Below are 11,602 nucleotides of genomic sequence, written 5' to 3' on the forward strand. Positions count from 1 at the left end.
TGAACTTGTGCTGGAATATATAATTGAGCTCGAATACCCCATCGTGCGGTAGAAAGCTCTTCTGACAATGTGAAAGGACTAATGGTCCGTAATCTACGTTTGTAGTCGGGTTGCCAGGCACTTGGCGTACAGTTTTGAGGCCGTACTTCCGAGTGCTATCGGTCGCCAGTTTCCAGGAATCGAAGGGTCCCCTCTCTTGTGAATTATTACGCTCCTTGAGGTCCGCCATGAATCGGGTGTTCGTCGGTGGTGAACACAGGCGTTAAACAGGGCAGACAGGAATCTAGCTTCTGGGTCGATGGACTTCAAGTGATGGTACGCTAGCCTGTCGGAGCCAGGAGCTTTATTCTCTGGCTTGCGAAGCCGGAGAAGGACCTCGTCTGCCGAGAAAGACGCCATATTCACAGGTGCGAGGGCCTTAGGTCGTTGAAAGAGGGTTGTCGTGTCAGCTTGGCGGCGAGACCAGGTAGAGCCCCAATGATCCTGGAGCTCCTGGAGTGGTATGTCGCAGGACCGGGGAGGACCCTCGAGGATCAGTCGCACAGCACGACGACGATTCCGGCGGGTAATCGCTGGATGTATGTGGCATTCTCTGGGTTGATGGAGCGTGGGGACCGACCAGGTGCTACTGGAGGGAGACGAACAGCCTCCGTAGCTAAGGTGACAGCTTGTCTCCACGCCTGCTCACATATTGCCCAAGAGTCTTGCGTTGGTGGATTGCGCAGTGTGGCACGCAGCGATTGTACTTGCTGTGCAAGCAAAGCCGTGTTATCTTGTGGCATGTTCATTGCCGGGTAGTCCATTTGTACGTCAGGGGCATCATCATCGTTAACTGGTTCGCCAGAGTCATCAGTCTGTTCCGGGAGTGAAGATGAAGGGGAAACCGAACGAGAGATTGATGAACCAGGAGAGGGAGTCGGATGAGATGACGTACCAGGCGTAACAGTCGTTTCGCCAGATGTAGGTCGGTCGGGGGGCGCGGGTGTCGGCGGTCCAGGATCCGAAGGTAACGGTCGAGGCATCGTAGAACCAGAATAAGGGGTAGTTGCTAAGTTGTCCGGTGTGGAGGACGTCGTAGACCGTGAAGCCGACGGAGAACTGGTAGCCGAGGTACTGTATACCAAACCGGTACTCGAGGATGGTGTCGATGTGGAAGTCTTGCCTCCACGACGTCTTCGAGACCGGGAAACGATTGCTCTGGTCTGTTGTTCTTGTGGGACTCGGCGAGCTGTACTCGAAGGAGCTCGACAGGGAGATAGTGGGGTCTCTGTAGCAGAAGAACTGGATGGAGTCGCCGTAGACTGCCGTGGGTTGCGAAGAGGTACGTATGGGGTGGATTCCTCTTGCGCATGCCGTGCCATGGTATGCCGGGTCAATGAGAGCTCGCAATTGAAGTAACTTGGGCAGTACTGGCAGGGATGGAAGGGCTTGTTCGTGGCGGGACCCGGGCAGTCGTGGCGGCCGCACAGAGAAGTCAACCGGGCATCACAGGCGACGCACCGGTAGAGACGCCTCGTTCACCTAACCCCGTGTTTTTGCTCCATGTGGGACCGCCACGTGGACAGTCGGAGCGAAACAGATGTGCGGGCTTGGCGACCCGCGCAACAGGGATAAGGACAACGCAGGATCCCGGGCACCAGCAGGTAAACCTACATGATGCCCTGGTGAACGACGGGCGGTCGAGAGCGAGGAGGGCCCGACGCTGCCGCAGAAACGCCAGTAGACGCGGGAGTGCCAGGACGAGGCCGCTGGGCCGGCGGCGGCGCCGGGGTGCTCAACCTCGAAGAGGGAGCGGGACGCCGCCGACGACTACCGGAACCCGGGACGAGCGGCTGGATGGACACGGCAGAGGGCCGGCGGGGGGTAGGCATCGCCAGGCAGGAACTCGTCCAGGTAGCAGGACCTCGTGGACGGACGTCCGGGCAGGGAGGCCCGGGCAACGACAACGACGGCGGCGAAGTGGTCACGATGACCAGGGTCCGTTGGTGTCAGCAGCGGGCATTGGCGACCGGACCGGGAGCGGCAGGCAAGCAAAGGCTTGTAGACGCTCACCACTCCCAGAGGGTGTCTTCTCCCTCTGGCTGGACTGGAACGCCTCGTCGGTAGATGGCCACGTCCCCGTGGCTTGATGTCCGGGCCGGCAGGCTCGGACGACGATGGCGGCGAGGTGGTCACGAGGACCGGGGCCCGTGGATGTGGCCAGCAGGCATTGACAACCGGGCCGGGAGTAGCAGGCAAGAAAAGGCTTGTAGACTCTTACCACTCCCGGAGGACGTCTGCTCCCGCTGGTGGGCCCGCCGCGTCGGTAGAAGGCTGGAGACTCCTTCGGTGGTTCAGCAGGTCCGAGGAACCAGGTAAACCCAGGAACAGTGATGACCCGTGCGGATGGCGAAGGGTGACCTTCCAGGGCGGCCAAATCCCCAGGAGGGACCGTCTCTTGACCTTTGGCTGTAAAGATCAAAAGTGGGAGAGCCACACTTTGATCTTAGCCAAAAGGCCGAGAAGCAATGCGATTCATTGGCACGTAATTAAAATCCATTCTTTCACACCTCCTACCTAATTCTGGCCAAAAGCCGGGCAAACAGTAGCAAAGCAGTTCTGACGTCCACCCATGCACAACCAAACTTGTGCACCGATAGCGGCATTGCTTTTATCCCTCGTCCACTTGAAGTTTCTTGTTTCGCTTACAAACATGTTAAAACTGAAACCTTCTTTTTCCCAGAGTTCGAAGCCACGAGTACTTGTTGCATGCGTACTCTCGAATGCGCCCATGACGTTACACCAAATGCTTGCCGGCGAACATTATCAGGCATGTCGCGAGGGATGCTACAGCACTTGTTTTAAAAACTGATGCATAGTGTACATGTCTGTGATGTAATACCTTAAAAATGCGAGCCTAGCAGACGACAGCACCACATCATTTAGAAGATGAGAAGAATGAAGGGGCATTGCAGCGCGCCCATTAAAAAAAAAGAAGAGGAGACGCTCGCGGAGAACGAAGCCGTTCGTACGCCGGCAAGACGACGCAAGGGAGCCTAGGGCGAACCCGCAACTACGCGCGAGGTTCGAAAGGCCGGGTTCCTGTCCTCGAGCCATTGGCGTCCTCGGGGCACGGCGTGTCGGCGTGGCCAGCACGAGTTCTCGGTGAGTGGTCCTGTGGACATCTCCGGTACGGCGAGCGCCCTCGAAAGACCGGAGCTGCTGACCACGTCTACCGAGCCGACGTCGCTGACAGTGTGCGGCTACGCCTAGACCTGGTGATATAGACAGTGGTATGCTGACCTGGCACCCAAGCGACGACTGCATCCGAGCACGCAACGGGCCCCACTTCAAGGCATCGGACTACGGAGCAGACTGTGAGACTGGTTACTCTTTTCTTTTGTGTGTGAACCACGCGTGTGTACGACTTACAGTACTGTACGCGCAATAGTTTTTTTTTGTTCATCCAATATAACTCCCGTTTGTTTTCCTCACTGTCTCCATCTTCCTCGCGTCACACGCCTTGCTATGTGACGAACCTAACACACGACATATCTGGCGTCCGCGAGACAGGACTACTCTTGTTACATCTAAGGAGAGTATCACATCGCATATGCGTGTGTGACGGTCGATGATGGAGGCAGATAAGCTGACGGCGATCGGAAAGGAATTGGGGTTAAGTGGATCAGCACTAAAAGAATGGATGGACCAAGAACGCGCACGTGAAAAAGAGGCACGTGACGCTCGTCTGGCTGAACGAAATGCCGCGAAAGAAGCCGAGGCAGAGGCAGTCGCTAGATTACAAGCAGAGAAAGAAGTTCTTGAGCTCAAGTTAAGGTTGCATCAGTTAGGTGCGACAGCAGGTAGCACAACTACTGGGCAGCTTACCGAGGGTGCGCCCGTATGCACCACGCAGAGCTACCGAAGTCCACATAAACTCATCCCAGCCTTTAACGAGGAACGCGATGAGCTGGACGCATATATAAAGCGATTTGAGCGCGTCGCTACTAGTCAAGACTGGCCGCAAGACAAATGGGCCCTATCACTAAGCCTTTGCTTGACCGGAGAGGCCTTGAGTGTAGTTGGTAGGATGGCACCAGAACATGCCACGGACTACGTAACGTTGAAGAAAACGCTACTACAACGCTTTAGGTTCACAGAAGAAGGCTATCGGACAAAGTTTCGATCAGCCAAAACAGATAATTCTGAAACAGGCACGCAGTTTGCCGGGCGTCTATTAGGTTATTTTGACCATTGGCAAGAAATGGCCAAGACAGACCGGACCTACGATGCTCTGCGAGACAAAATTGTCTCGGAGCAGTTTCTCGCGCAATGCCATGAGAAACTCGCTGTGTTTCTTAAGGAAAGAAACTGTGAGAGCCTTGAAAAACTTGCGGAGGCTACAGACCACTACTTGGAGGCCCAGAGGTTGATTAACCTTGGCAAATGCAAAGGCGATATCCTGAGCAAGCCTCCAGGTCAAACTCGAACGTCTGACCGGCAAGATGACAAAGAGAGACCGCAGTGTTTCCTTTGCAACAAAAACGGTCACAGAGCAGCTGATTGCTGGACCAACACAAAGGGCCCAGGTACAAAGCCACCCTTTTGTGGAAAAGGCCGCCGCACTGGGCATAAAACAGCTGACTGCTCCAAAAGGGCCAACAGCGTTGAGAAGGCCTCATGCTCTTTTCAACAAAGAGATGGAGCCAAGATGATTAATTCAGAGTCGCAGGCTTCCCTTTGTGTTCCTTATAGTCCGGAGTGCGCAGAAACGCGCCCAGCCAAGCTGAAAAAAAAAATCGATGCCCACGGGCGAAGGTGTACTCGAAGGATATCCCGCAACAGTACTGCGAGATACCGGATGCGATTCAATCATTGTCAAAAGGTCTCTTGTGGCGGATAGCAAGCTGACTGGAAAGATTTCCTCGATTTACGTCCTGGACGGACGGTTGATGAAGCTGCCTGAAGCACACGTGGAAATTTTTTCACCGTTCTTCACTGGCAAAACTCGAGCCCTTTGTATGGATACTCCTTTACATGATGTTGTCTTGGGAAATGTGGAAGGCGTTCGAGATGCTCACAATCCTGATAACGATTGGAAGAGCCGTCTTTACACCCAGAACACTGCAGAAGAGTACTCTGGCGCAAAAAAATTCGGTTCTGCACACGGACCCTTGTATGCAAAGACTTCAACATCGGCTGCAAGGAAAATACGTTGCAAGACAAAAGTTGCTGCAGTAAACCGAAAGACAGGAAATCCACATCTACTTCCGGCTCCAGTTATAAAACCCTTAGACATCAGCCCACAGGACTTTAAAACCAAACAGGAGGAAGACAGCAGCCTGCGGAAATGCTTCGAAGCCGTCAACAAAGAGGTCAAGACCAGGTTTGCTAAAATATTGTTCTTCACGAACAATGGTATCCTCTATCGCAAGTACACCCTTCACTCTAAGAGGCAGGTGAATCAGCTTGTGGTACCAAGGTGCCTCCGACAATTTGTTATGAAAATGGCCCACGAAGGCATCCTTTCGGGCCATCAGGGAATTAAACGAACTACCGACCGGGTACTCGAAGAGTTATACTGGCCAGGGGTTCAGTCAGACATCACACGATTTGTTAAATCGTGTGATATATGTCAAAGAACTATTCCCAAGCATTTGGTGGGTCGTGTACCTCTCGGCAACACTCCTATAATTGACACCCCTTTCAAGAGAGTAGCCATTGATATTGTGGGTCCATTATCACCGATGTCAGAGGGCGTAAACAAGTACGTACTGACAATGGTGGACATGGCAACGCGTTATCCCGATGCTGTAGCACTGCCGAGCATTGAGACGGAGAAAGTCGCTGAGGCACTTCTGGAGATGTTTTCTCGTGTAGGTGTCCCACGGGAGATAATCAGTGACAGAGGCACGTCATTCTCGTCACGCCTCATGAAGGAGCTAAGCCGACTTCTCTCCTTCAAACAATTGCCAACAACCCCATATCATCCCATGGCTAATGGCCTTGTAGAGAGGTTCAACGGTACCCTGAAACAAATGATAAGAAGAATGTGTCAGGAGTGTCCGAAGAAATGGGACCGGTACCTGGCGCCCTTACTCTTCGCTTATCGCGAAGTTCCCCAGTCGAGCTTAGGCTTCTCCCCGTTCCACTTGCTCTACGGCCGTTACGTCAGAGGTCCCCTGGCGATATTGAAAGAAATATGGGCCGCTGATCATCTTGATGATGATTTAAAAACATCCTACGGGTACGTAGTCGAACTGCGGAATCGTCTTGAAGACACCTGCCGTCTAGCAAAGGAGGAGCTTCAGAAAGCGAAGCTAGTACAAAAGAAACATTATGACCAAAAGGCCAGACCACGTCAATTATCCCCTGGAGACAAAGTTCTGCTTCTGCTTCCATCGGATACCAACAAATTGGTTCTGACGTGGAAGGGACCCTTTAATGTCATTGAGACGAGAAACGATGTCGACTATTTAATTGACCTCGGTACCAGAAGCACGCTATTTCATATAAACCTACTGAAAAAGTATGAGGAACGGCCGCCTGCACCACCGCAAGAAGCATCAGCTGTTTGCCAGGCAGATGACACTGAAAGTGACGAGCTACCATGCGTACCATTCCAACGAAAGGAATCGTCTGCTGACGTAAGCATATCGGAGTCACTTTCTCCTACCCAGCACGTGCAAGTCACCAACTTATTGACCAGGTACGACAACGTATTTGCGGATGTTCCTGGCAAAACGCACCTCGTACAGTGCAAGTTAAGAGTGACCACGGATAGACCCGTAAGCATACGGCCATACCCTATGCCATTTGCTACCCAAGAAGCGATACAGAAAGAAATAGCAGACATGCTGCGACAAGGCATCATAGAACCATCGGAGTCTGCTTACAATTCACCTGTAGTAGTTATGAAGAAGAAGGACGGAACGATGCGTTTGTGCATCGATTTCAGACAACTTAACAAGATTATAGTCAATGATAACGAGCCTATACCCCGTGTAGACATCATCTTTGGTAAACTTGGACAAGCAAAATACTTTTCAAAGTTTGACTTCGCTAAAGGCTACTGGCAGGTTCCCATGGAACAAAGCTCAAAACCAATGACTGCTTTTTCGACAGAATCAGGACTGTATCAATTTAGATTCATGCCGTTTGGCATTAAAACCGCCCCAGCTGTGTTTAACCGCCTCATGAGGAAAGTGGTAGCAGACATACAGCACGTTTATTACTACTTTGACGATGTGCTCATTGCTACTGAAACCTGGGCGGAACATATAGCTATACTTGAGTCTTTTCTCAAGCGAGTTCGCGACGCTGGTTTGACAATTCGGCCAACAAAGAGTGAGATTGGTCAAGACTCAGTCAAATTTCTCGGTCATCTCCTTGGGCAAGGCGTTATTCGACTGCAGGTCGAAACGCTCGACAAAATACAAGCTGCGAAGCGTCCACAAACAAAAAAAGAAGTACGCTCGTTCTTGGGCCTTACAGGTTATTACAGAGATTTTGTGCACAACTACTCTGAAGTTTCTTACCCACTGACCGAATTGACCAAGAAGAAGGCCCCAAACAAAGTCCTCTGGAGAGAACGAGAACAGAAGTCTTTTGATGAACTCAAGGTTTTGCTATCTACGCCCCCCATTCTAAAAGCACCTGATTTTTCAAAACCGTTTGTACTCCGCACCGATGCATCATCGAGAAGTGAAGGTGCCATACTTATGCAGCGTCACGAAGGAATACTGCATCCAGTGTCATACGCAAGCCGTAGACTACAACCACGTGAAGCTGCTTACGCTACAGTAGAGCGAGAGGCCCTGGCTCTTACGTGGGCGGTTCGGAAATTTCACATCTACCTATTTGGACGCACATTCATTCTACAGAGTGACCACAAACCGCTTGAGTACATCAAGTCGGCCAAGCATGTGAACAGCCGCGTGTTACGGTGGAGCCTCATTCTTATGGAGTACGACTTTTCGGTCGAGTATAATAAAGGCAGAGACAACATAGGCGCAGATTACATGAGCCGTTTGCCAACTCCGTGAGCAACGTCTGTAGGAAGAGTCGATGCTCAATGGTATTATTAGCTTATGATGTGAACCTTACAGCGCGGTACAGGTATCATGACGCTTTAGTTCTGTGACTTGTGTCTTTTTTTTTCCTGCTGTGTACTTTTGTGACCGAATGTGCCGAGTGTGCGGGGCTCGGAACTGCTATAGTGTGCAGCGGTGCTTACGTGTGTGTTTCCGTCTGCGAACCAACGTGTCCCCAGTGCCCTCAAGTTCTTCTACCGGAAGAACTTTCTTAAGTGGGGGGTGATGTGATGTAATACCTTAAAAGTGCGAGCCTAGCAGACGACAGCACCACATCATTTAGAAGATGAGAAGAATGAAGGGGCATTGCAGCGCGCCCATTAAAAAAAAAGAAGAGGAGACGCTCGCGGAGAACGAAGCCGTTCGGACGCCGGCAAGACGACGCAAGGGAGCCTAGGGCGAACCCGCAACTACGCGCGAGGTTCGAAAGGCCGGGTTCCTGTCCTCGAGCCATTGACGTCCTCGGGGCACGGCGTGTCGGCGTGGCCAGCACGAGTTCTCGGTGAGTGGTCCTGTGGACATCTCCGGTACGGCGAGCGCCCTCGAAAGACCGGAGCTGCTGACCACGTCTACCGAGCCGACGTCGCTGACAGTGTGCGGCTACGCCTAGACCTGGTGATATAGACAGTGGTATGCTGACCTGGCACCCAAGCGACTACTGCATCCGAGCACGCAACGGGTCCCACTTCAAGGCATCGGGCTACGGAGCAGACTGCGAGACTGGTTACTCTTTTCTTTTGTGTGTGAACCACGCGCGTGTACGACTTACAGTACTGTACGCGCAATAGTTTTTTTTGTTCATCCAATATAACTCCCGTTTGTTTTCCTCACTGTCTCCATCTTCCTCGCGTCACACGCCTTGCTATGTGACGAACCTAACACACGACAATGTCCAACTCGAGCACCAAAGCCTGAAAGAAAAAACAAAAAAATGACTGTGCAAAATGTGACTGCGTCACCCATCCAACATGACTTCTACGCTGGCTGCCCAAGCAACGCCTCTGCAACGACGCCCACAATCATCGGCAAAAAGGTGGTGCCTTTGGCTGCTTCAGCGCGCTCAACGTATGCCTTGCAAGTTCCGACGTGGCGGAACACCTCACCGAAGTCGACGAAGGTCCTGCCGCGAAAGGCAGACACGGGAATGCGTGCGAAACATCTATCGCGGGCGTTGTGAAGCCGGTGAATGAAGGGTCATGTGGCAGAGGGTGATGGAACGTGAGTGTGCGACATGCCGCTGCGATGTCGTTCAAGCGTTCAACGGGCCGGCAGGCTCTGCCTGTCGGGGCCGAAAACGTCCAAGTTTTGCTGCTTCCGAGGGGTAGGAGTGCTATGGTGGTGTAGCAGTGCTATGTTGGTGAGTTTTTTTTAGCTTAAAATGTCCGCAATGCCTAAGTTTTGCTTATTCCGAGGGGTAGGAGTGCTATGGTGGCGTGTACGAGGCGCTGGTGTGTCGCTCCGTCGATCGTGCCGCACGGACATGAGGCGGCAGAAGGCAGTCGTCAAGTGGTCGCGGAAATCAGTGAAGTACTCGCCTGCGCTTTTCGTCGAATTCGGCTGAGTAAGGTGCGAGAAGACACGCGACAGACGGTCTTCGAGTCTTCGGAAGACGGGTGGTTGCACAAATGCGGCCGTGTTTCAACGTGCAGCCATATACGTGGATTATTTCGCCCCATTACGATAGCTTCGACACTGCGCTCGCTGATGTTGCTTGTTTTTGTTGACCTTCACTTGTGGCTCACACCCACTGTGGGGGAATGGCCTGTTTGTTGTTGTGCTTCTTTGACTTCCACTTACTCGGCTTAGTGAAGCTGTGAGGAGTGATGAGTGGGTACAGAGGCAAAGCACAGCAAAGCGCGCCCGGGGTGTAATCTCACGCGTCCTGGGTTCCACGGCACTTCACGTACGTGCGTGGTGCGTCCGTACATCAAGTGCGCAATTTTCTTGGAAATTCCAGCAACTGGCAAATCCATTCAGGTGAGCGTGCCAGGATGTTTGTTGTAAATAACGAGAGCCAATGGTGGATGAGCTGGTATGATATGGTGTTCAGAAATGTAGTGTGTGATCAACAAGGCGATGCCCGCCGTGGTGGTCTAGTGGCTGCAAGGTACTCGGCTGCTGGCCCGCAGGTTGTGGGATCGAATTTCAGCCGCGGCGGCTGCATTTCCCTGTGCTCAGATTAGGGTCCACGTTAAAAAACCCCAGGTGGTCGAAATTTCCGGAGCCTTCCATTATGGCGTCTTTCATAATCATATGGTGGTTTTGAGACGTCTAACCCCACATATCATCATATCGTCATCAAGGGGATGGCTGAGGGCGCCAGCGAGGTAGCTGACCGCGTGGTCAGCTACCTCGCTGGCAGAAGCTGGGACAGCCACCGCTGGCAGAAGATGGGACCCAGGTCAGTGGACATAGTAAAAGCACATCGGGGCTTCGCCGCTCCACCGTACAGCAGGTTTGTGCGGGGTGGGTCCTGTGGCGTTCTTTGCGATTTTAATTTGTGATGGGGAATAGTGTAGATGCGTAGACGTGGCGAGAGCACGCGTCTTAAGGTTAAGACGTCGCGTGAAGATGTGAAATAAAAATGCCTTCGCTTGTCACTGCAACTGTAAACAGAAACACCAACACCAATTTTCTAGAGGCTGTTTTATTTTTCGTTCCGAAACGGGTGCATTCGAAAAGCGGAAACAGCTTGGCACATACACACTACTACTAGCTTTCCTCCGAAACAGTAATAATAAATTACTCAATGGTTTTATTAATATGACTAGGGATGTTTAAAAAAATAAAAAACTTGGAGTATGTACGTGTGAACATAATCAAAAAAAGAAGAGGCCCTCCAATTATGATATTTCCAAACAAACATTTATTTTCCCAGAGCGATTGGAAGAGTAAACCCAGCTAGCGCACTCCCCGCACGCGAATACCGCGTCAGCAGGGGCGGCGTGACGCCACCGTCTCGGACACTCGCCGCACCCACGCCGTTTACCCCAATATCCTTCGTAAATCCGAACACTCTTTCTATCATTGAATTTATTGTCGAACTCAACCCCGCAGGGGTGAGTGGGCCAATCCCGGAGGTAGTGCAATACAGGGCCAACCCGTTGCGGAGGTGAAGCAAGCTTCAAGCAGTCTGCCGCATCACAAAAATAAGTTTAATATCTTGGATCTAAATAGGATCCGTATCAGACATTAAGCTGATAAGAACAGATACTTTTTATTGATAATTTATGGGGCCATAGGTGAATGAGTCCGACTGTTTGACATGACTTTTGCCAGAGAGTTCTCGCGACGAGGTACGACGACGGAGACGTGGCACAACGCGGTCGAGAAAAGCGCGTCACGTGACAATGAAAAGCATCGCGTGGCAAAACAGGAATTTCTTCACAAAGGGGCAAACACGTACACCCGTGTTAGTTCTTCGTGCACAAGCACATAAGGACGTGAGTCAGTTAGTGGCTTTGACGTAAGTGTTCTTAGTATATTCCGCGAGATGCAGCGATTACCTCACTTACGCAAAGCTTCTTGAA

General features: G+C 51.9%; 1 pseudogene; it reads right to left on the bottom strand.

Moving 5' to 3' along the window:
- Positions 1-11,130: 11,130 nt before the first annotated feature.
- Positions 11,131-11,304, bottom strand: LOC142766528 (U2 spliceosomal RNA; annotated as a pseudogene).
- Positions 11,305-11,602: the final 298 nt, after the last annotated feature.

The sequence above is a fragment of the Rhipicephalus microplus genome, chromosome 6, assembly GCF_043290135.1.
Source record: "Rhipicephalus microplus isolate Deutch F79 chromosome 6, USDA_Rmic, whole genome shotgun sequence".
NCBI classification, from domain to species: domain Eukaryota; kingdom Metazoa; phylum Arthropoda; class Arachnida; order Ixodida; family Ixodidae; genus Rhipicephalus; species Rhipicephalus microplus.